We start from the raw sequence: 23676 nt of genomic DNA, 5'->3' as shown, positions 1-23676 counted from the left end.
GGCACTGGACTACTTGAATTTCTAATTCAGTGACAGAAGGCTGCTGGGTGTAGTCAAGTACTTGACTTGTCGGTGCGTGTGTCAAGATGGGATTGACCACTTCAGTTCAGGAGCTGTGTACAGTCATGTTTCAATTTAACAAAACCTTGGCCAGGGTAGTCCTAATGAGTCATAGGACTGTTTGGGTTGAGCACAATTTGGATGATCTAATCAGGGTTGACTGTTTAACCCTGAGTTGTCCTAAACATAAGGGTCAAAAGGATGAATTATATAGTAACTGTTGGTGCAAAAATCTGCCTGCGCCGGAGAAGCTGGAGTTGAGCAGGTCGCGGTCGCCACCGGGACCTGCAAAAGAAGTCTAAACCGGAGGTGGGGTTGCTCCGGTAAGACCCTCCAATGCTCAAGTCAGTTCTCTGCCTCAACAAGAATGGAGTGCTCGAACAGAAATTTTAGCAGAGTTTCTAGGTAAAAATGAGAGCTTAGAGAATAACGTATCTGGGGTCCCCCTTTTATAGACGGAGGGGGCAACAAACTGATAGCGATGTCTGTAACCGTCTGGCAGTGGGCCGCCCAGAGTCAGGAGGAGTTTGTTGCGGAGAGTAGTGGAGTGGACCCGTGGCTATCATCGGGGCGTGCCACGTGGAGTCTGCCACGGAGAGCGGAGCGGTGTCCGTTGTCGCGACTTGTCAGAGAATGAAAGAATCGTGTGGTATCCGTCGCAGAAAGTGGAGCAGGATCGTGGCCATTATTATGGCCTGCCAGGGAGTGATGGAGCCATGTGGAATCCATCGCAGGAAGTGGAGCATAGTCGTGGCTATTGCTGCGGCCTGCCAGGGGGGCCAGGCCTATCGGCCGGAGTTCGACTGGGGAGTCTGGTGGAGAGAGGTGGCTAGCTACCCATCTGAGAGGAGCTTGGAGTCCGACTTTCGCGGGAGTCCGGATGGAGTCTTCCTTCAATTGAAGTCGGGGACGAGGTCCGGCTCCCACAGGAGTCCGGACGGAGTCTTCCCACAGCTGGAGCTGGAGATGAGGTCTGGCTCCCATAGGAGCCCAGGCAAAGTCTACCTGCAATCAAAGTCAGGGGCGAAGTCTGGCTCCCGTAGGAGTCCGGATGAGGTTTACCAGCAATCGGAATCGAGGACGGAGCCCGGCTCCCATAGGAGTCTGGGCGAAGCCTTTCCGCAGTCGAGGTCGGGATGAGATCCGGCTCCCGTAGGAGTCCAGGCTGAGTCTACCTGCAATCAAAGTCAGGAATGAAGTCCAGCTCCCTTAGGAGTCCGGACGAAGTTTTCCTGTAAGCGAAGTCGTGGGTGGAGCTCGACTCCTGTAGGAGTTCGGGCGAAGTCCTTGTGCAACCGAAATTGGGAATGAGGCCTGACTCCCGTAGGAGTCTGGGCTAAGTCTTCCCGCAGCTGGAGCTGGAGACGAGATCTGGCTTCCGTAGGAGCCCGGGCGAAGTCTACCTGCAATCAAAGTCCGAGGCGAAGTCCGGCTCCCATAGGAGTCCGGACGAAGATTACCAGCAATCGGGGTCGAGGACGGAGCCCGACTCCCGTAGGAGTCGGGCGAAGCCTTTCCGCAGTCGAGGTCGGGGATGAGATCCGGCTCCCGTAGGAGTCCGGGCTGAGTCTACCTGCAATCAAAGTCAGGGATGAAGTCCGACTCCCTTTGAGTCTAGACAAAGTTTGCCTGTAAGCGAAGTCGTGGGTGGAGCTCGGCTCCCATAGGAGTCCGGGCGAAGTCCTTGCGCAGTCGAAATTGGGAACGAGGCCCGACTCCCGTAGGAGTCCAGGCTGAGTCTTCCCGTAGCTGGAGCTGGAGACGAGATCTTGCTCCCGTAGGAGCCTGGGTGAAGTCTACCTGCAATCAAAGTCAGAGGTGAAGTTCGGCTCCCGTAGGAGTCCGGACGAAGTTTACCAGCAATCGGGGTCGAGGACGGAGCCCGGCTCCCGTAGGAGTCCGGGCGAAGCCTTTCCGCAGTCGAGGTCGGGGATGAGATCCGGCTCCCGTAGGAGTCCGGGCTGAGTCTGGTAGTTGTAGGACTCTACCGTTGGAGAAGTTCAACCGTTGGCAGAGTCCGGGGTAGTTCGGGTTGGAGTTGAACCTGGCTGGAAGAAGTCTGGAAGGGATTCGGGGAGCAGCTAATAGTCGTAGAAAGTCGGCTGGCGGTGGAGCTTAGTGAGCACTTAGGGTGGTTTAATAGATAACTGCGGGAACTCATATTGAAGGAGCTCGGGTGGTGTAGTGGGAGTTCATCCGTCGGGGGAATTCAGTCAGCACTATGGAAATCTGGCTGTTGGAGAAGTCCGAGGAGATACCATCTGCGGTCGAAAGTCGGAGGAGTCTTGGGAGGGTCAATCCTGTTAAGAACTTCGGTTGAGGGTGTTTTATACCCAACACCAGTCCCCCTACTTTCAAGTTTGAATTTCGAATGAAGGAAGTACAGAAAGATTATCACAGCCGAAGTTGCTCCCTCGATGTCCGCACGCGATCGTCCTCAGATATTTTGGCATTTAATGCGCGTGCACCGGAGTCTTTTCAAATCGAGGTGATCCGAAGAGGCTCTTTTGGAACCTACAGTGGAACGGTGCTTAAGGCGTGGCGCAATAAAGGCACTGTCAGCCATCTGTCACTTTTTAACCGCCTGCTGTGGTGAGTGGGACACGCGGCGAAAAGAGACCGGCCAGAGGGGATTCGCAATCGTCATTATGCCGGATCTCAGGTTCTATTTAAACCCGCACTCCTCCTCCAAGAGTCCCACTCTATCCGACGGTCTCGTGCTGGCATCCTTCTTCTTCCTGAGAACTTTGATTTTTCTCAGCGCCCTTCCCAGCCTTAGGCATTCCTCGAGCCGTCCCCATTTCCGCGCCTTCATACTTCTCCGAATCGCCTAGGTTAGTCTCGAAACTCCTTCCCCTTTTTGTTCTTCCTTTTGCCGTTCGATCTTTCTTCCTCTTGCTCTGCACATCAGTCCCCCGGGACCTTGTCCGTGATTTTCCTCAATTTTTAGGGATTTCACCTTTGTAAGTGTTCTTCGTGTGATTCTAGATGTCTTCCAGGGGTTCTTCTTCTAGCGGCTCTAGGAGTTCGTCTGTCTCGATCTCCCAGAGTCCTCAGGCGATAGATGAACTGGTAGGTAGAGCTGAACGTCGTCTAATTTTTGCACCGAACGTCATTCCTTGTTTTCTGACTCCGGACGAACTCCAACTGATAAGAGTTCAGTATGGGGTTCCTCCGGAGTACGAACTGGAACTTCCTGGCCCATCCGACCGGGCTAGTGCCCCTCCCCCCGGCTGCTTCTGCCTGTACCAGGAGGCCTTCCGTGCTGGACTCTAGCTCCCTCTGCCGCCTTTTGTCATTGCTCTTTTTCAATTTCTGGACATTTCTCTGGCTTCGGTTGCACCAAACTCCTTTAGGTTTTTGATAGGGTTCCTCTCTCTTTGTCATGTAGTCGAAGTCCAGCCCACCCTTTCCTTGTTTAGATACTTCTACACCTTCAAGCGTCATCCCATGGCGAAAGATTGGTGGTACTTCTCCCCTCAGTTCAGTAGGAAGGGGTTACTGAAGGGTGCCCCTTCTTCTATCCATAACTGGAAGGGGAAGTTTCTTTATGTTTGATGCCCGACCTTGAGGCTAGAGTTGCCCCCTTGGGGCTCCCTCAGGGACTCCGTCCACCGGGCGCCCAGCCTGGAGGGAGACGAACATCAAGCCTCCCAGAAACTCCTCAAATATCCAACTCTTTCTCTCCCCAACCTCTTGAAGGAGCAATTTTTGTTCAACATCGGTCTGAGCCCCCTGGATTCCACCAGTATTTCATCTCTCTTTTTTTTTTCTTTTCCTTTCCTCTCTTTCTCCTACTTCTCTTCTTTTCTTCTTTTTCACGCCCTCCTTTTCTTTTCTCTTTCTCTCTCTTTTTTTTTTTTTTTTTTAGGCATGGACGTCGAAGAAGCACAGATGCTCGCCAGGGGCCTGAAGGCTCTCAAAAGAAAGAGCACCGCGGCCTCCGGGCCGGCGAAGAGGGCTAGAGCGGAGGGGACGAGTTCGGCCGCGCCCGCTCGAGCGACCTCAGCCATCGACGTCCTTCTAGACACTGAGCATCCCGCCGCTCGGGCTTCCCCGAGGGGTTTGAGTTCTCCTACCGAGGTCCTCACTTCGGAGACCCGTCCTGAGGAGGTGCCAGGGGGTGAGAGGAGGAAGACCTTGGCCCGTAGGGTCGACGATCGCCAGGCTGCCACTGAAGAGTCCCGTGGCTCTGAAGAGGAGCAGGGGGATGATCCCTTTAGTGATAGGGATCTAATAAAAAAGCTGGTAGACGGGTGCTCACTGCCCGAAGTCATCCAGAGGATCATCCGTGTCGATCCTACACAACGAGTCTGGGACTTGCTAGGGGCCTTCCTCGAGGTAAGTAGATTCGTCCTCCTTTTTTCTTTCGCTTCTTTATTTAATTAACTTCCCAGCTCCCATTCTGACTCTCCTGTTGCCCTTGCAGCTCAGGCATCAACTCCTCACCAACATCGAGACGACAAACAAGGCAGTGGAAGGTCAGCAGGCCGAGGCTGCCCGCCTTAAGGAAATGGCCCTCGAGGTGGCCAGTCTCCGAGAGGTGCTTGAGAGAGAGAGACAGACCTCGACGGAATAGAAGGCCGACCTGGAGGAGATGGTGAGGAGGGCAGAGGCCGAGGTTGCAAACATGGCGGAACAGATCCCGACCCTGGTCTCGGAGGCCAGGAGTCAAGCGGTGGAGGAGTTCAAGACTTCCACTGAAATGAAGAAGTTGAAGGTTGAGTTCGGCCAAGCCGCATTCAATAAAGGGTTCGAGCTCTGCCAGGAGAAGATGGTCGTGAAATTCCTCGAGCTCGACCTCAGCTTCTTGGATGAGGCATTCGAGGATGAAGCCGAGCCCTCCACCACCGTTGCAGCTGCCGTGGTCCACCCCCTAAAGGTGCTGAGTCCCCCCGTTGATCCAGAGGTCCAAGACCTCTAACTTTGTATTCTTCCTTTATTGCCATTTTTCTTCTTTCTTTTATCTTCAAGAAACGTTCAGTCAATAAAATTGGTCTCCTCCTTTTGGGGGACTTTTCTTCTCTTCTTTTTCTTTCTTTCTTTCTTCTTCTTTGTAATGAGCTGCGTTTTAACGCATTGACCTTCAGATGGCAGCGCCCCGCTGAAGTGCTTCCCTTACCTCAGGGGATTCTGCTGAAGTCTACAATCCAGCGGCTGAAGAAGGAAGTCCTCCATTTAACAAAAAGGTCGAAGAAGATGGAGGGTGAGCTTCGCAGGTTGAGGGAGAGTCATTCCGAAGCCACCACGGAGGCCACCTACTTTCAGAATCTCCATGTGAAGGGGATCATGGAGTACTATCGGAGGAAGGCAAACTTTGAGAAGGAGCTTGAGGAACACAAGAAGCATGCCAGCGATCAAATTTGGGCTCAAGCTGCCAAAATCAATTCCCTCAGGGTGGAGCTGTCGGCTGCCCGAGAGAGGATTGGCCAGCTGGAGGGAAGTTCATTCCGACTTTTGACTCAGGCCGACAGCGATCGAGAGTGGTCGAAGAAGGTCTCCGACCTCCAGCAGCAGCTCCAGGATGCCGAGGCGAGCTACGATGCATACCGGGCTGGCTGGCACAAGCAGGTGGATGAATACAAGGGGAGGCTCCGGATGGCGATCGATGAGGTTGCCCGCCTTCAAGGGCAGCTGGCTGGCAGGGCTCAGCTCGCTTCCTCTCAGAATTCCAGCGAACTCCAATCCCTGAGAAGAACTGCAGAAGAGCTTTCTATCGCCCTTGGGGGGAGGATGGCCGAGGTGCAGCAATTGAAGATCCAGTTGGCATGCGAGCAGCAGGCCGTCAAGGATGCGGAGGCAGAATCTAAGGTTCTGAGAAAAAGACATCGAGAGGCGGAGAGCGAAAGCCAGCGATATCATTGAAGATACATGAAGATATTAATGAGAGAGAGAGAATTGGAAGCAAAAGTCGGACGTTTAAGGGATTCCCTGGCGAGGGTCGAAGCCAAAAGTCTGAGGTCGGAGGAAGTCGGGCCCCCTTAGGGCTCTTTTTGTCTTTCCGTCTTCCCATATATATATTTTTTCTTCTGTTGTTTCGTCTTGTTCTTGTCGTTTTACTTTTCTTTCTTTAGCCTGCTGGGCTTTGTAGTGTATATTTTGTGAATAAAATGAAAAGGAGATTTTGTGTTATCTCGTCCACGTGTTGTATTAAATTATCGTCCGTCGAACTTCTTTTGTCTTTAAGACTTGTCCGACGTCGATGTCATTTGGAGGTGCCCAATCATCACCACGCTGATTTGCTTTTCTTATCGTCCTGGCCGTAGGCTCGAGCTCGGTGGTCCGAACTCCGCATTACCTCGAAGGGATCGTTATTTTCTTGACCTGTGTCGAGAGCTTTCTTAGAGGTCGGGGATGTTTGGTAGGAACTTCCCGTCTTTGTTGAGACGAGGTTCCCTAGATCTTTGGTGTGGTTTGTTTTTCATCCATTGTCGGTGTAATTCATCGCTTTCCTTCTTAATTTTCCTCCTCTTTCCGAGTGAGGGTCCTCTCCTTGCTTTTCGCGGGGTCGCGTAGAGGTGTGGAGGTGCCATTGAGGGGGCTTTTCCCTTTATCCGATCATGTTGGGTGGCCAGGTTTTTATCATTGTCAGGACGAGGTCCTCCTTCTATCCTTAACGTAGTCGATCTCAGCTCAGATTAGGACAAGGTTCTCTTTCTGTTCCCGACGGGACTATGGGGGCACATAAAGGTCGCCGTGAGGGCCTCTCCCTCCATCCGATCTAAAAGAACTGGGTCTTCGACTTTGCTCATGTCAAGATGAGGTTTCCTCCTGTTCCTAACATGGCTATGGGGGCACATTAGGGTGTTGTAGGGCCTCTCCCCCCATCCGGTCTAAAAGAATCGGGTCTTCGACTTTGCTCACATTAGGGCGAGGTCCTCCTCCTGTCCCTATCATGGCTGTGGGGGTGCATAAGGGCGTTGTAGGGCCTCTCCCCCCATCTGGTCTAAAAGAACCGGGTCTTTGACTTTGCTCATGTTAGGACGAGGTTCTCCTCCTGTCCCTAACATGGTTGTGGGGGCGCGTTAGGGCGTTGTAGGGCCTCTCCCCCCATCCGGTCTAAAAGAACCGGGCCTTTGACTTTGCTATAGGGCGAGGTTCTCCTCCTGTCCCTAACATGGCTATGGGGGCACGTAAGGGCGTTGTAGGGCCTCTCCCCCCATCCGGTCTAAAAGAACCGGGCCTTTGACTTTGCCTATGTTAGGGCGAGGTTCTCTTTCCATCCCCAACATGGCCTAGGGGGCATCCAAGGGCCGTTATATGGGCCTCTCCCGTGATCCGATCTTAAAATAATCGGTCTTTCATGTTGCTCATGTTAGGATGAGGTTCTCCTCCTGTTCCTAACATGACCATGGAGGCACTCAAGGGCCGTTATATGGACCTCTCCCCCGATCCGATCTTAAAATAATCGGACTTTCATGTTGCTCATGTTAGGACGAGGTTCTCCTCCTGTTCCTAACATGACCATGGGGGCACTCAAGGGCCGTTATATGGGCCTCTCCCCCGATCCGATCTTAAAATAATCGGACTTTCATTTTGCTCATATTAGGATGAGGTTCTCCTCCTGTTCCTAACATGACCTTGTTTTAATTGTTTGAAGGGGCTATCCCCAATCGTAACAAGTCCCTGTCAAAAGGGAAAGACATGCAAAGTCAAAAGAAATTTTGATTCCAAGCAAAGTCGTAAGTAGTACATTTACAGGTTTCTCGAGTCCCATGGTCGTGAAAGGTCTGCTCCTCCTTGAGGCCCTCCGGTGATGGAGTAAATGGTCCCGATTGGAGGCCGATCTCCGGGCTGTTCCTCCCTCCTTGGCGGTTCAGGTTGTGGCAGGGCCCTTGGCCGATCTTCTCTACCCTCAAGCCGGTGTCGAATGAACCTATCGAGTCGACCTCGCCGGATGAGCTCCTCGATCTCGTCTCGGAGCTGGATGCATTCCTCCGTGTCATGGCCGTGGTCGTGATGGTAGAGATAGAACTTGTTGGGGTTGCACTTTTCGGGGTATGTGCGCATCCTCTCTGGCCTAGGGAGCTGCTCCCTGACCTCCATCAGTACCTGGGTCTTCGAGGCATTGAGGGGGGCGTAGTTGCAAAATCTTCCCGATGGAGAACCCCGCCGAACTTTACGGTCCGGACTTCTCTACCTACATACCCAGGGAGGAGTATGGACATGCTTGTGCCTGGGAGGAGTTCGAGAATGTGGCCGAGCTTCTCTCGGCCCTTTTTCGACTGTGGGCTTACTCGAGTCTCCCGCCTGCCGCTCTCTCGCAGTCTCCTCATCCTTCATTTTGAAGGCTTCTTCCGCTCGGGCCTACCCTTCAGCCCGAGCCAACAGATCAGCAAAATCCCTGGGGTACTTCTTCTCCAGGGAGAACAAAAGGTCATTCTTCTGAAGGCCGCCCTTCAGAGCGGCCATTACTATCGATTGGTCCAAATTTCGGACCTCCAGCGCTGCAACATTGAAAAGGTTGATGTAGGCCCGAATGAACTCCCCCACCCTCTGCTTGATATTGATGAGGGACTCCGAACCCTTCCGGGGGCACCGACTGCTGACAAAATGGGCCACAAATTGGTGGCTCATCTGATTGAAGGAAAAGATGGTACCTGACTTTAGCGCCGAGTATCAATTTCTCGCCGCTCCCTTCAAGGTGGATGGGAAGGCTCGGCATAGAATGGCGTCGGGTGTGCCATGAAGCAGCATCATCGTCCGGAAGACCTCCAGATGATCAACCGGGTTCGAAGTCCCATCGTAGCTTTCGAACTGGGGGAGTTTGAAGTTTGGTGGGATCGGTTCCTGCATGATCATTTGAGAAAAGGGAGGGTCAGTGCAAATATCCTCACCATAAGTGGAGGGAGCGTGGCGGAGTTCTTTGATCCGTCGGGTCATCTCCTGGAGCCTCCGGTCCAGGAAATCCTTTCGACTATGGGTCTCGAGGGTCCTCTGACAGAATGGAGGTAGAGATCTTCCACGGGTGGAGTCGTGATCCGACTGAGGGCTCTCCACCCTCGGGTTTGTCTCCCCAGGAAAGACGGGGCGACTGGCCCAAGTGGCCCGCCTCATCGTCAAATTTTGGTGTTTCAGTGACACACTTTCCAAGCGCACTGATGCCTGCGGCTGCTGCTGCTGCTGCTGCATGGCCTGCACAGCTTCAGTGAGGCCTCTGACCTACTGTGCCAGCAGATCAAATTGCTCCGCACTGACCGCCGTTGCCAGAGGAGGAGGAGGAGGCTGGAAAACTGGAGATGAGGCCGAAGCCTGAGATCTGGCCGTGCAGGCCATGGATCGCCGCGTGGATGCTTTGCGGGGAGGCATCGGGCGAAGATCAAGTGGGGGAAGGAGAAGTGGATGTCAGAGAAGATGACCAGAGGTGGTCCCGTTGAGCGTTCCTTCAAGAACAAAGGTACTGCGAAGGCACAAACCCTTCCTCTAGCGCCAATCCTATTGGTGCAAAAATCTGCCTGCACCGGAGAAGCTGGAGTTGAGGGGGTCGCGGTCGCCGTCGGAACCTGCAAAAAAAGCCTAAACCGGAGGTGGGGTTACTCCGGCAAGACCCTCCGACGCTAAAGTCAGTTCTCTGCCTCAACAAGAATGGAGTGCTCGAATGAAAATTTTAGCAGAGTTTCTAGGTAAAATTGAGAGCTTAGAGAATAACGTATCTGGGGTCCCCCTTTTATAGGCGGAGGGGGCAACAAACTGATAGCGATGTCTGTAACTGTCTGACAGTGGGCCGCCCAGAGTCAGGAGGAGTTTGTTGCAGAGAGTAGTGGAGTGGACTCGTGGCTATCACCGGGGCGTGCCATGTGGAGTCTGCCACGGGGAGCGGAGCGGCGTCCGTTGTCGCGACTTGCCAGAGAATGGAAGAATCGCACGGTATCCGTCGTAGGAAGTGGAGCAGGATTGTGGCCATTATTATGGCCTGCCAGGGAGTGATGGAGCCGTGTGGAATCCGTCGCAGGAGATAGAGCAGAGTCGTGGCTGTTGCTGCGGCCTACCAGGGGGTCCAGGCCTATCGGCCGAAGTTCGACTGGGGTGTCTGGTGGAGAGAGGTGGCTAGCCACCCGTCTGAGAGGAGCTTGGAGTCCGGCTCTCGCGGGAGTCCGGATGGAATCTTCCTTCAGTTGAAGTCGGGGACGAGGTCCGGCTCCCACAGGAGTCCAGACGGAGTCTTCCCGCAGCTGGAGCTGGAGATGAGGTCTGGCTCCCATAGGAGCCTGGGTGAAGTCTACCTACAATCAAAGTCATGGGCAAAGTCCGGCTCCCGTAGGAGTCTGGATGAAGTTTACCAGCAATCGGGGTCGAGGACAGAGCCCGGCTCCCGTAGGAGTCCGGGCGAAGCCTTTCCGCAGTCGAGGTCGGGGATGAGATCCGGCTCTCGTAGGAGTCCGGGCTGAGTCTACCTGCAATCAAAGTCAGGGATGAAGTCTGGCTCCCTTAGGAGTCCGGACGAAGTTTACCTGTAAGTGAAGTCATGGGTGGAGCTCGGCTCCCGTAGGAGTCCGGGCGAAGTCCTTGTGCAGCCGAAATTGGGAACGAGGCCCGGCTCCCGTAGGAGTCTGGGCTGAGTCTTCCCGCAGCTGGAGCTGGAGACGAGATCTGGCTCCCGTAGGATCCCGGGTGAAGTCTACCTGTAATCAAAGTCAGGGGTGAAGTTCAGCTCCCGTAGGAGTCCGGACGAAGTTTACCAGCAATCGGGGTCGAGGATGGAGCCCGACTCCCGTAGGAGTCTGGGCGAAACCTTTCCGCAGTCGAGGTTGGGGATGAGATCTGGCTCCCGTAGGAGTCCGGGCTGAGTCTGGTAGTTGTAGGACTCTACCGTTGGAGAAGTTCAGCCGTTGGCGGAGTCCAGGGTAGTTCGGATTGGAGTTGAACCTGGCTGGAAGAAGTCTGGAAGGGATTTGGGGAGCGGCTGATAGTCGTAGAAAGTCGGCTGGCGGCGGAGCTTAGTGAGCGCTTAGGGCGATTTAATAGATAACTGGGAGAACTCATGTTGAAGGAGCTCGGGTGGTGTAGTGGAAGTTCGTCCGTCGGGGGAATTCAGTCAGCACTGTGGGAATCTGGTTGTTGGAGAAGTCCGGAGAGATACCATCTGCGGTCGAAAGCCGGAGGAGTCTTGGGAGGGTCAATCCTATTAAGAACTTTGGCTGAGGGTATTTTATACCCAATAGTAACCATATTCACGTAAGTTCTGAGTATTGCAATTGTGACTATTCGATCTATCCGGACATCGGGTATCATTGCTAGATGGTCACTTCGATTAATACAGGAATTGGTTCCTGTGCTACCGGCTTAGGTTCGAACCTGTGGGGTCACACACATTAGAGGTTCCTATCTGATCTGATGGCTGGTGAAGAGTCCTAATGCTCGTGGACTATGAGTCCTACGTGTCTGAGACTCTGTGATCAAGAATCAGGATTCTCTGATCACGAGTCCCACACATTTTGGGTACCGGGGTCAAGAGTCCCACTGGTTTGGGACTCTTCGATCAAGGTTTCATATCGATGGACTTTGATACCTGATTGCCCATCGGATTTGGATTCAATATTTATGAGAGATTTAATTAGTGATTTGATCACTAATTAATTCAATTTGATTGAGTAATTACTTTTGGATCAAGTCCAATTGAATTGGATTCAGTTGGGTTTGACCCGATTAGGTTAAGTGTTGACCTAATCATCGAAGTGGTTTGGTCCCTGATTTGATTAGGGGTTGGGCTTAGTCAATTCCTAATTTGATTAGGATTTTATTGAGCCTAATTAACCCTAATTAAGATGGGTTTAATTTAGTCTAATTATGCTTAACCTATTTTGATTAGGTTGGTTCAATTATGATCAAACCACTTTTTGAATTCAACTCCCTGTGCCACCTCACTTCTTTGTGCCCATTTGAATTCACGAGAAGTAACTTCTCATGAATTTTCTCCCACGCAAAGGCCTTCCCACACCCCACATTTGTGCGTCATATGGGTGGATAAAGATGGTTGGTTGGCCATTCAAATTCAAAAGAAAGTTTGAATTTGAATGAGCAACCAATCCATGCGCCACCTAGCCTTATCCATGCGCCATTTGTTTTACACGAGAAAGAGTTTCTCGTGTAAATTCTCCATGCACAAGAGAAGCCACACCTCTTCTCTTCTCACGCGTAGAGTGGATAGGATTGAGTTGGTTGGCATTTGAATTCAAATTTGATTTGAATTCAAATGAGCAACCACTTATCTTTATCCTCTCACGAGGTAAAAATGCTGCAAAGATGCGATCTTGCATCGTTTTAAAAAGGAGATAAGAGAGGGCATGCGCATAGAGCATCAAAAAAAAAAGGGTGGCGTGAGAGAGGTTTCTTGCGCGAGAAAAGAAAAGAAAAGAAGAGAAAAGGAGAGAGAAGTGGGTGCAAGCTTTTCTTGTGTACCCTATGGTTTTGGCTTAGGGTTCAGGAAGTGAGAACGTGAGCTACGAGTGTTGTGAGCCCACCAAACTTTAGGGAGAGCATCATCAACCTCTCTACCATCTTTGCTGATGATTCAGAGCATCCAAAGAGTCGGCAGACATCGATCGAAGGAGTTCGATCAACATCGGCCATCAAAAAAGTGCAGCCATGAACTAGCATTCATGAGGAGCCGATCAGATCGGAAGCTTCGTATGGACGATCCACAGAGGCCAGACACACTATGTGGCTGCATTGTGATGATCAGACCCTCCAAATGGTGATCAGATTGCGATGATCAACTACCCGCACAAAGGTAATGTGTTCTGAACACATAACAGTAAATTATTTACTGTAGAAATTTGAATTTCAAATTTAAATGCATGCATGCTATATATCATATTTAGATCCTAGTGTAGGGTAAACACATGTTAATTAGTTAGATTAATTAATAATTTTTGCTGTAAAATAGTGATTTTGAAAAAGTTTTAAAATTATCATTTTATCCCTACACTAAAATTTACTTCAATCCCTACCACTGATCGCACTAACCAGGCCAACCTGGTGAGTTAGGTTTTGATTAGATCACTTGATGATTAAGACTCACCCATGTCATTAGGTAAATCAGTGTGACTGATTTAGGTGCTCCTAATGTCGGCTTTAATTAAATCCTTTTTAATCTGACTTGGTGAAGTCAGTGGGAGGATTGAAATTGGCTGGTTAATTTCTTCTTTTCTATCCTTTAATAAAAATTCTCAAAATTATTAGGTCCCTAAAATGATTAAGTTATAGTGATAACTATGTCATTGCCTCCCATTAAGTGAGTGATAATGAGTCCATTAGTTTAATAATCATTGGAGGCCCAAAGGCCTGGTGCTTATTGACTAATGGAATTATCATTCATAGTATGATAATTTGGTTGAGTCTTTTTGATGGTGGTCAGGTTGGTCGGTCAAAGTCGAGCCTAATCATTTATTGGTTCGATTCACCAAATCAAGTCATGTCAATGGTTGGACCTAACCAGATCTTTTCAGTGGAGGCCAAAGCCTACTGATTAGGTTTTGGGGCAAAATTTATTACTAGAAGTTGTTTAGAGAAACAACTAGTTATGAACCTACCCATAGATGCACATGGGTTGACCAACCAAAGTTGGGCTCGTGTGTGGTCTGTGTGGATTCTAGTACCCACTAAGGAATTAAAATAATTCTTCGAATTGGAGGTTGAGGCTACCAGTTCGTAAAAATATTGGGAAAAACTTTAGACTAAAGTCCAAGTCTTTAGTATTAATAATTTATATACTAATAGAGGTCTGGTTTTCCTTTATGCAGCTATGGCCACTACCCTATCACTCCGATCATTATTAGATAATGACAAGCTCATGGGACCAAATTTTGATAGCTGGTATCGAAAATTAAAAATCATCCTTGAGCATGAGTGGATCCTTTATGTAGTAACGGATCCGGCACCTGAGGAGCCAGCCCCGAACGCTAGAGGGATGGTCCGAGACACTTATCAGAAGTGGCTCAACAACCGCACCATCGTTCAGTGCATAATGCTGGCGGCAATGAATGATGAGTTTAGCCGCAGGTTTGAGAATGCCCAGCCACAGGAGATGTTTTAAATATTGAACGACTCCTTTGGCACGTCTGACGATGTTGAAAGGCACAAAACTAGTTATGCCATTTTCAATGCTCGGACGAGGGATGGGGCCTTAGTCACCGATCATGTACTGTACATGATCGAAATGATTGAGCACCTAAGTAAATTGGGCTTTCCCTTGCATGAGCGGCTCGGTAAGGATGCGATCCTTAATTCTTTGTCCAAGTCCTTCCTCCCTTTCCTTACTCATTTTCGAATGACAAAGCCTGCAGTGAACTACCACGGCTTGTTGGGGTTGCTGCAGAACTTTGAGAAGGACCACTAGCTCCATAAGGAGTCGGTGAATGTTGTGGGAGGGTCTTCTTCTGATCGTCGACCCTTTAAGAAAGGGAAGAAGAACAAGAAGAAGAAGAATAAGAAGGTGCAGTCGCATGCTGGGACGTCTGCACAGGGTCAGACCAAGAAGTGCAAGCCCGATCAGAGTCAAGCGGAGTGCTTCTTTTGCAAGAAGCAGGGGCATTGGAAGAGGAACTGTCCTCTATACATTGCCTCCTTGGACCCGAACAGGCCGAAGAAGAAGCAAGGTAATTATATGATAACACCTTGCAACTTTTCCATTTGTGATACTACTGCCTGGGTATTGGATACCGGAAGCCCTTATCATATTTGCAATTCGATGTAGGGTCTGCAGGTTAGTAGGAGATTTGATGATGGCGAGAGGTTCCTGAATGTTGGAGATGGAAGCAAAGTTCCAGTTCTAGCTTTAGGAATCATGAACTTTGTAATCAATTCTCGTAATATAATTCTGAGTGAATATCACTATTGTCCAAGTTTTTTATTAAATATTATTTCTGTAGGCCTTTTGGCCATGTACGGTTATGAATTTTTAATAAAAAAAAATATTTGCAATATCATTTTGAATGGTGTTACAATATTTGTTGGATAACTAAATAATGGAATATACTTACTATCACAGCCTGTTAATGTGGTTCAAACCTCCGATAAACGCCCTAGAATAGATAATGTGTTAGAAGTCTACTTTTGGCACTGTAGGCTAGGTCATATCAATAAGAACAGGATAAACAGGTTGGCTCAAGAAGGAATTTTTGAAGTTGGTGATTGTGAATCACTTCCAACCCGTGAGTCCTATCTTCTTGGGAAGATGACCAAGTCATCTTTTACTGAAAAAGGTGAGAGAGCCAGTGAACTCTTGGGTCTGGTACATTCTGATGTATGTGGACCCATGAGCTTAAGTGCAAGAGGTGGATATTTCTACTTCATAACCTTCACAGACGACCTATCGAGGTATGGGTATGTCTACTTAATGAAGCATAAGTCGGAGTCATTTGAAATGTTCAAACTATTCCGAAATGAGGTAGAAAAGCAAACTGAAAAGTGTATTAAAACTCTTCGATCTGATCGAGGAGGTGAATACCTTTCCAATAATTTTCTGACATATCTTAGAGAGAATGGGATTCTCTCTCAGTGGACACCTCTTAGAACACCACAGCATAATGGTGTGTCTGAAAGGAGGAATCGGACCTTGTTGGACATGGTTCGATCCATGATGGGTTTGCTGGTCTGCTGATCTCCCTCTGGGGATATGCGCTTGAATCAGCTTGTTACCTTCTAAATAGGGTTTTGAGTAAGTCTGTAACCAAAACACCATATGAGATATGGATAGGACGTAAGCCAGTACTCTCGCACCTTAGGGCTTGGGGGTGTCCGACTTATATTAAACGTTTAATTACGGACAAGCTTGGACCTAAGTCTGACAAGTGTAATTTCATAGGGTACCCAAAAGAGACCAAAGGGTATTATTTCTACCTAGCTGATGAGCAAAAGATGTTTGTCAGCCTTAAGACAATCTTTTTGAAAAAGAAGTTTCTTGGTGAAGGGACTGTTGCCTCTATGGTCGAACTTGAGAAAGTTCGGTAGGTGGAAAAACCGACACAAATTGCTGAACCTGAACCAGATTTGGTTAGATCAGATCTGGAGCCCATTGTTCCTGCACCCTTAAGGCGATTTGGTAGAGTACCACATCAACTGGACAGATACTATGGTTTCTTGGTCCAGGATGGCGATCTTGTCGAACTTGATGAAAACGATGAGGATCCAATCACCTACATGGATGCAATGCAGAGACCTGACTCTGAGAAATGGCTAGAGGCCATGAAATCCAAAATGGAGTCCATGAAGGTCAACGATGTGTGGACATTGGTTGACCCACCCGAAGGAGTAAAATCCATAGGGTGTAAGTGGGTCTTCAAGAGGAAGAGGGGTGCAGATGAAAAGGTGGAGACCTATAAAGCTCGTCGGGTTGCCAAGGGATATCATCAACGTTATGGTATAGACTATGACGAGATATTTTCTTCTGTGGTAATGCTCAAATCCATTCGGATTATGCTTGCGATAGCTGCCCATCTGGACTATGAAATCTGGCAGATGGATGTGAAGACAGCTTTCCTAAATGGAGAGCTGGACGAAGAGGTGTATATGATACAACCTGAAGGGTTCACATCTACAAATGAGTCTAAGGTGTGCAGGCTACAAAGGTCTATTTATGGACTTAAGCAGGTATCTCAGAGTTGGAACATACATTTTGATAAGACGATCAAGACGTATGGCTTCGTTAAGAACAGAGAAGAGCTCTGTATTTATAAGTGGGCTAATGGTCCAGTAGTGGTATTTCTTGTATTATATGTGGATGATATTCTCTTAATCAGGAATGATGTCCCTGCATTACAGGGAATAAAGATTTGGCTATCATCATAATTCTCCATGAAGGATCTGGGAGAAGCTTCCTACATCCTAGGGATGAGGATCTATAGGGATAGATCTAAAAGGTTGCTTGGCTTATCCCAATCCATGTGCATTGATACTATGCTAAAAAGGTTCAGCATGGAAAATTTCAAGAAAGGCTATCTACCGATAGGTCATGAAATTTCTCTCTCGAAGAGGGATTGTCCGACAACACCTCAAGAGAGAGAGCGTATGGGTAGAATTTTATATGCTTCGGCAGTGGGATCTATCATGTACGCCATGACATGTACACGACCAGATGTGGCGTACTCATTAGGAATAGTGAGTAGATACCAATCTGATCCAGGGGAGAATCACTGGAAGGTTGTTAAAACCATCCTAAAGTATTTAAGAAATACTAAAGACCAGTGACTTGTTTATGGTGAATCAGACTTGAGACTTATAGGGTTTACAGACTCTAGTTTTCAGTCTGATCACAATGACAGCAAGAGTGTGTCGAGATTTATTTTTACACTTAATGATGGGGTTGTCTGCAGAAAAAGTTTCAAGCAGCACACTGGCTGATTCAGTTTGCGAGGTGGAGTATGTCGCTGCATCAGATGCTGCCAAAGAAGCGGTATGGCTGAGAAAATTCATCACCAAGCTCGGAGTAGCACCCTCCCTTGTTGGTCTAGTTCTTCTCTACTGTGATAGCTCTGGAGCCATTGCTCAGGCGAAGGAACCAAAGGCATACCAACGGACGAAGCATATTCTGCGCCGCTTCCATCTTATCCAGAAAATCATGGATCGAGGTAACATCGACCTTCAGATGATCGACGGGAAGGAGAATCTGGCTGACCCATTCACTAAAGCCATTACGGTGAAGGAGTTCAACGACTTCAAGTCGAAGATGGGTATTAGATACTGCATCGATTGGCTTTAGGCCAAGTGAGAGATTGTTGGGAATAGTGTCCCAAAGCCAATCGTCAGCCTGTTGATGGTTGTGCTCTTTGTTGTATTAGTGTATAAAATATAAATAAATAAAAGTTATTTTGATATTTTTCATCACAAATTATTTCATCTTCTAATGAACTCCTATGTTGTGGTCAAGTCCTTAGGACTATTTAGACTTGACAAAGGAGGATTTGTCGTTTAGTCCTTAAACCTGTTCGTGACCAAATGATACATTGTTACCAAGGACAATAATGTTTATCAAGCATAGGTAGTTGTGTGCCATATGGATTGGTTGTCCTCTTAACCAAGGAGTGTGGAGACACTGGTATGGCATACAGGTGAGATGTAAGGGTACATCTGCACTGAACGTGACCGATTCTGGAGCTATTTCTACTGTCAAGATTTGCTCCGATGGGATATGGGTATAAATGTCCCTCCGACCTAAGACCGCCATGATGACTTGCAAGCAACTCACTGCACTTAGGCACTGGACTATCTGAATTTCTAATTCAGTGACGGAAGGCTGCTGGGTGTAGTCAAGTACTTGACTTGTCGATGCATGTGTCAAGATGGGATTGACCACTCCAGTTCAGGAGCTGTGTATAGTCATGTTTCAATTTAGCAAAATTTTGGTCAGGGTAGTCCTAGTGAGGAGTCACAGGACTGTTTGAGTTGAGCACGATTCGGATGATCTAATCAGGGTTGATAATTTAACCCTGAGTCGTCCTATACACAGGGGTCAAAAGGGATGAATTATACAGTAACCATATTCACGTAGGTTCTGAGTATTGCGATTGTAATTATTCAACCTATCTGGACATCGGGTACCATTGCTAGATGGTCACTTCAATTAGTACAGGAATTGGTTCCTGTGCTATCGGCTTAGGTTCGAACCTGCAGGGTCACACACATTAGAGGTTTCTATCTGATCTGATGGCTGATGAAGAGTCCTAATACTCATGGACTATGAGTCCTATGTGTCTGGGACTCTGTGATCAAGAATCAAGATTCTCTGATCATGAGTCCCATACATTTTGGGTACCGGTGTCAAGAGTCCCACTGGTTTGGGACTCTTCGATCAATGTTTCATATCGATGGACTTTGATACCCGATTGTCCATCAAATTTGGACTTAGTATTTATGAGAGGTTTAATTAGTGATTTGATCACTAATTAACTTAATTTAATTGAGTAATTATTTTTGGATCAAGTCCAATTGAATTGGATTCAGTTGGGTTTGACCCGATTAGGTTAAGTGTTGACCTAATCGTCGAAGTGGTTTGGTCCCTGATTTGATCAGGGATTAGGCTTAGTCAATTTTTTATTTGATTAGAATTTTATTGAACCTAATTAAGCCTAATTAAGTTATGTTTAATTTAGTCTAATTGTGCTTAACCTATTTTGATTAGGTTGGCTCAATTAGGTTCAAACCACCTTGACTTTTCTCCCTGCGCCACCTCACTTCTTCAGCGCCCATTTGAATTCACGAGAAGCAACTTCTCATGAATTTTCTCCCACGCAGAGGGCATCTCACGCCCACACTTGTGTGCCAATTTTTGGATAAACTTGATTTGTTAGCCATTCAAATTCAAAGGGTGTTTGAATTTAAATGGATAACTTATCCCTTGCGCCTTCTTGCCTTGTCCATCTTGTGCGCCACTTATCATACACGAGAAAGAGTTTCTCGTGAAAAATCTCCATGCACAAAGAAGTCACACCTCCTCTCTTCTCACGTGTAGAGTGGATAGGGATGAGTTGGTTGGCATTTGAATTCAAATTCGATTTGAATTCAAATGAGCAACCACTTATCTTTATCCTCTCATGCTGTAAAAACACTACAAAGACGCAGTCTTGCATCATTTTAAAAAGGAGATAAGAGAGCGCATGCACACAGAGCATCAAAGAAAAAAAGGTGGCATGAGAGAGGTTTCTTGCATGAGAAAAGAAAAGAAAAGAAAAGAAGAGAAAAGGAGTGAGAAGTGGGCGCAAGCTTTTCTGTGTACCCTAGGGTTTTGGCTTAGGGTTCGGAAAGTGAGAACGTGAGCTACGAGTGTCGTGAGCCCACCAAACTTCAGGGAGAGCATCATCAACCTCTCTACCATCTTTGTTGATGATCTGGAGTATCCAAAGAGTCAGTAGACATCGATCAAAGGTGTTCGATCAACATCGGCCATCAAAAAGGTGCAGTCACGAACTAGCATTCGTGAGGAGCCGATCGGATCAGGAGCTTCGTGTGGGTGATCTGCAGAGGTCAGACATACTGTGTGGCTGTATTACAATGATCAGATCCTTCTGACGGTGATCAGATTACGACGATCAACTATCCGCACAAAGGTAATATGTTCTGAACACATAACAGTAAATTATTTACTGTTCAAATTTGAATTTCAAATTTAAATACATGCATGCTATATATCATATTGAGATCCTAGTATAGGATAAATATATATTAATTAATTAGATTAATTAATAATTTTTACTGTAAAATAATGATTTTGAAAAAATTTTAAAATTACCATTTTACCCCTACACTAAATTTTACTTCAGATAGTTGGTCCACTGTAAGAGTAGGGTGCACATCAAGATAGGATCTATCGACTTTGATAGAGAGAAATAGTCCCATTAGATTTGAGAGGCTAAGTCCGAGAGTCTGTGGCCACAGCAGCGTGATTGATGGAAAGGAGTTTCTATAGAAGTCACAATTGGACTTGAGTTGATCGAATCTATCATATGACTGATGTTAAGGTTTGACGATTTATCCATGACCTATCATCTAGTCGAGACTCATGATAGAGGGACTGAATCAAACATTAACTACACATAGAGGTTCATTTCAGTTCTACTAGGTTGCCACTATGTACTGTTAGGTATCACTAGTGGATTGTGAGAGTTTACTAGGATTGTTCTGGATCAACAATCCTTGATGAGCCAGAGTGAAATTATTCCGATCCATTGAAAAGAATTTCAATGATACTTTGATAGAGATCTTTGTATATCTTTCTACCAGATAGAATTGAACCTATGGGGTCACACAACAAAGAGATTAGGCCTGGAATAAGTAATTAAGCTTATGAAGTGTCAATTAGGTTTAGAGAAATCTGATTGGGTTTAAGGTAACCTTACTAGCATATGGTTGGACCTAATTTTTTCTTTATGTTTGGATTTTTTATTTGATAAGATAATTTAAACTTAATTATCTTCTAATAATCTATATAAATTAGATTCATTGAACTCTAATTATTGGGTGTCTAAGATTTTGGATCATATGAATTATTAAGAATGCAAGTCCTTAATTAATATTTCTTGATAGTTATTATGAGTGCCACTTGATTTGATCAAGTTGGGTGTATCTCATGATTAGAGGGCTTATGGATCCCATATGGGGCATCCCTTGGGCATACTTTGGGGTGTGTTTATATGGGTGCAGGGCTCCAAGAGTTGGCGCCTAATAGGATTCCTTAAGAAAGTTGAATAACTTAAGTTATTAGCAAACCTAATGCAAGTAGGAATTGTATTATAAGATTGGATAGAATTCAATCCTTATGTCTATTTAAAGAGACCTCTCCTAAGGTCCTTAGGTATCCAAACCAGCAGCCCACATGCCATAAAGGAGCCCCACACACCCTCTCTTCTTCTCCCTTTCTCTTCTCCCTTGGGCATCCACATGCCCCACCTCTTGGGCATCCCATCATCTTCCATGCCAAAAGGTTGTTGGCATCTCTTATTTGCTGGTTTCCAGCGTATGGTAGCAGCATGAAATCAAGGAAATAAAAGCAAAAGAAGAAGAGAATAAGAAGATCGAGAAAAGAATCAAAGAGTTGATCGCGATCCAGGCTTTGTTTAGATCAGCAGGCTGAATATTTTTAGAGAAGAAAATTCAACTTATAGAGGGCTGTTCCAGACTGATCCCAAGTGGATACCCATAGAGGCTAGACACTTGTGCAGCTAGAAAAAAAAATTTTCTCTTTCAGATCCAGATTTGAAGAAGAAAATTATGAAACAAGTATGTGATTCAGTATATGTCAATTTCAGCATATGAACTAGATCCTTATGGTTTATGATTTTATGCATGCATAATATAGATTAAAAGTATTTTAATCTTCTCTTCCACTGCAGTGTTTATAAAATAAAATTTTGAAATACACATGCATGCCCCAACATACAAATTCCAATATGAAGAACATCTTTAAGTACTCACGAAGGATTAAGGATTTGTTATTGATCTTTGGAGGAGTATCTGAATCATTGGTTTAGTATGTTGGAAGGGTTCCAAAGTAATTGATCAATAGAGGTTGAAGATATTATAAATGTGTAGGATGCATTTTGGTTCTTTTGTTAGTTGTAGAACTGAATGTCATACCATCAAATGCCATGACACTATACTGTAAAGATATTGGCCCCATATCCTTTCTTAACAGTCAAGATCTCATCAAAAGTCCAAACACATAGATCAGCAGTATACGCGACTACCCCGAGTAGAAATATATAGAGGTGTGAAGAGTAAACTCCACAGATAATATAGTAGATCTGCTGACTAAGCAATTGAGCCCACCTAAAATGGAAGCTCATCTTGAGAAGATTGAGCTTAGATTAATGGCCAATTGGATTTAGTCCAAGTGGGAGATAATTAGATATATGTCCTAGAAGTCAATTGTTGGCTGACATATTTGTTGGGTATAAAAATACCCACAGCCAAAGCCCTCAGCGGAATCAACTACAGCACAGCTCCGCCCGGACTCCTACGGGAGCCGGGCTCCGCTCTCGGTATCAACTGCTGGTAAGCTCCGTCCGGACTCCTACGGGAGCCGGACTTCACCTTTAACTTTGATTGCAGAGGACTCCGCCCGGACTCCTACGGGAGCCGGACTCCGCCAACGACTTCAACAGCAGGTAGACTCCGCCCGGACTCCTACGGGAGCCGGGCTCCGCTGCCGACATCGACTACAGGACAGCTCCGCCCGGACTCCTACGGGAGCCGGGCCCCACCGCCGACATCGACTACAGGACAGCTCCGCCCGGACACCTACGGGAGCCGGGCCCCACCACCGACGTCGACTACAGGACAGCTCCGCTCGGACTCCTACGGGAGCCGGGCCCCACCGCCGACATTGACTACAGGACAGCTCCGCCAGGACTCCTACGGGAGCCGGGCTCCGCCGCCGACATCGACTACAGCACAGCTCCGCCCGGACTCCTACGGGAGCCGGGCTCCGCTCTCGGTATCAACTGCTGGTAAGCTCCATCCGGACTCCTACGGAAGTCGGACTTCACCTTTAACTTTGATTGCAGAGGACTCTGCCCGGACTCCTACGGGAGCCGGACTCTGCCAACGACTTCAACAGCAGGTAGACTCCGCCCGGACTCCTACGGGAGCCGGGCTCCGCTGCCGACATCGACTACAGGATAGCTCCGCCCAGACTCCTACAGAAGCCGGGCCCCATCGCAGACATCGACTACAGGACAGCTCCGCCCGGACTCCTACGGGAGCCGGGCTCCGCCGCCGACATCGACTACAGCACAGCTCCGCCCGAACTCCTACGGGAGCCGGGCTCCGCTCTCGGTATCAACTGCTGGTAAGCTCCGTCCGGACTCCTACGGGAGCCGGACTTCACCTTTAACTTTGATTGCAGAGGACTCCGCCCGGACTCCTACGGGAGCCGGACTCCGCCAATGACTTCAACAGCAGGTAGACTCCGCTCGGACTCCTACGGGAGCCAGGCTCCGCTACCGACATCGACTACAGCACAGCTCCGCCCGGACTCCTACAGGAGCCGGGCCCCACCGCCGACATCGACTACAGGACAACTCCGCCCGGACTCCTACGGGAGCCGGGCCCCACCGCCGACATCGACTACAGGACAGCTCCGCCCGGACTCCTACGGGAGCCGGGCTCCGCCGCCGACATTGA

This window comes from Elaeis guineensis, chromosome 16, assembly GCF_000442705.2.
Source record: "Elaeis guineensis isolate ETL-2024a chromosome 16, EG11, whole genome shotgun sequence".
NCBI lineage: Eukaryota > Viridiplantae > Streptophyta > Magnoliopsida > Arecales > Arecaceae > Elaeis > Elaeis guineensis.
Note: the sequence above shows the minus strand (reverse complement) of the source record.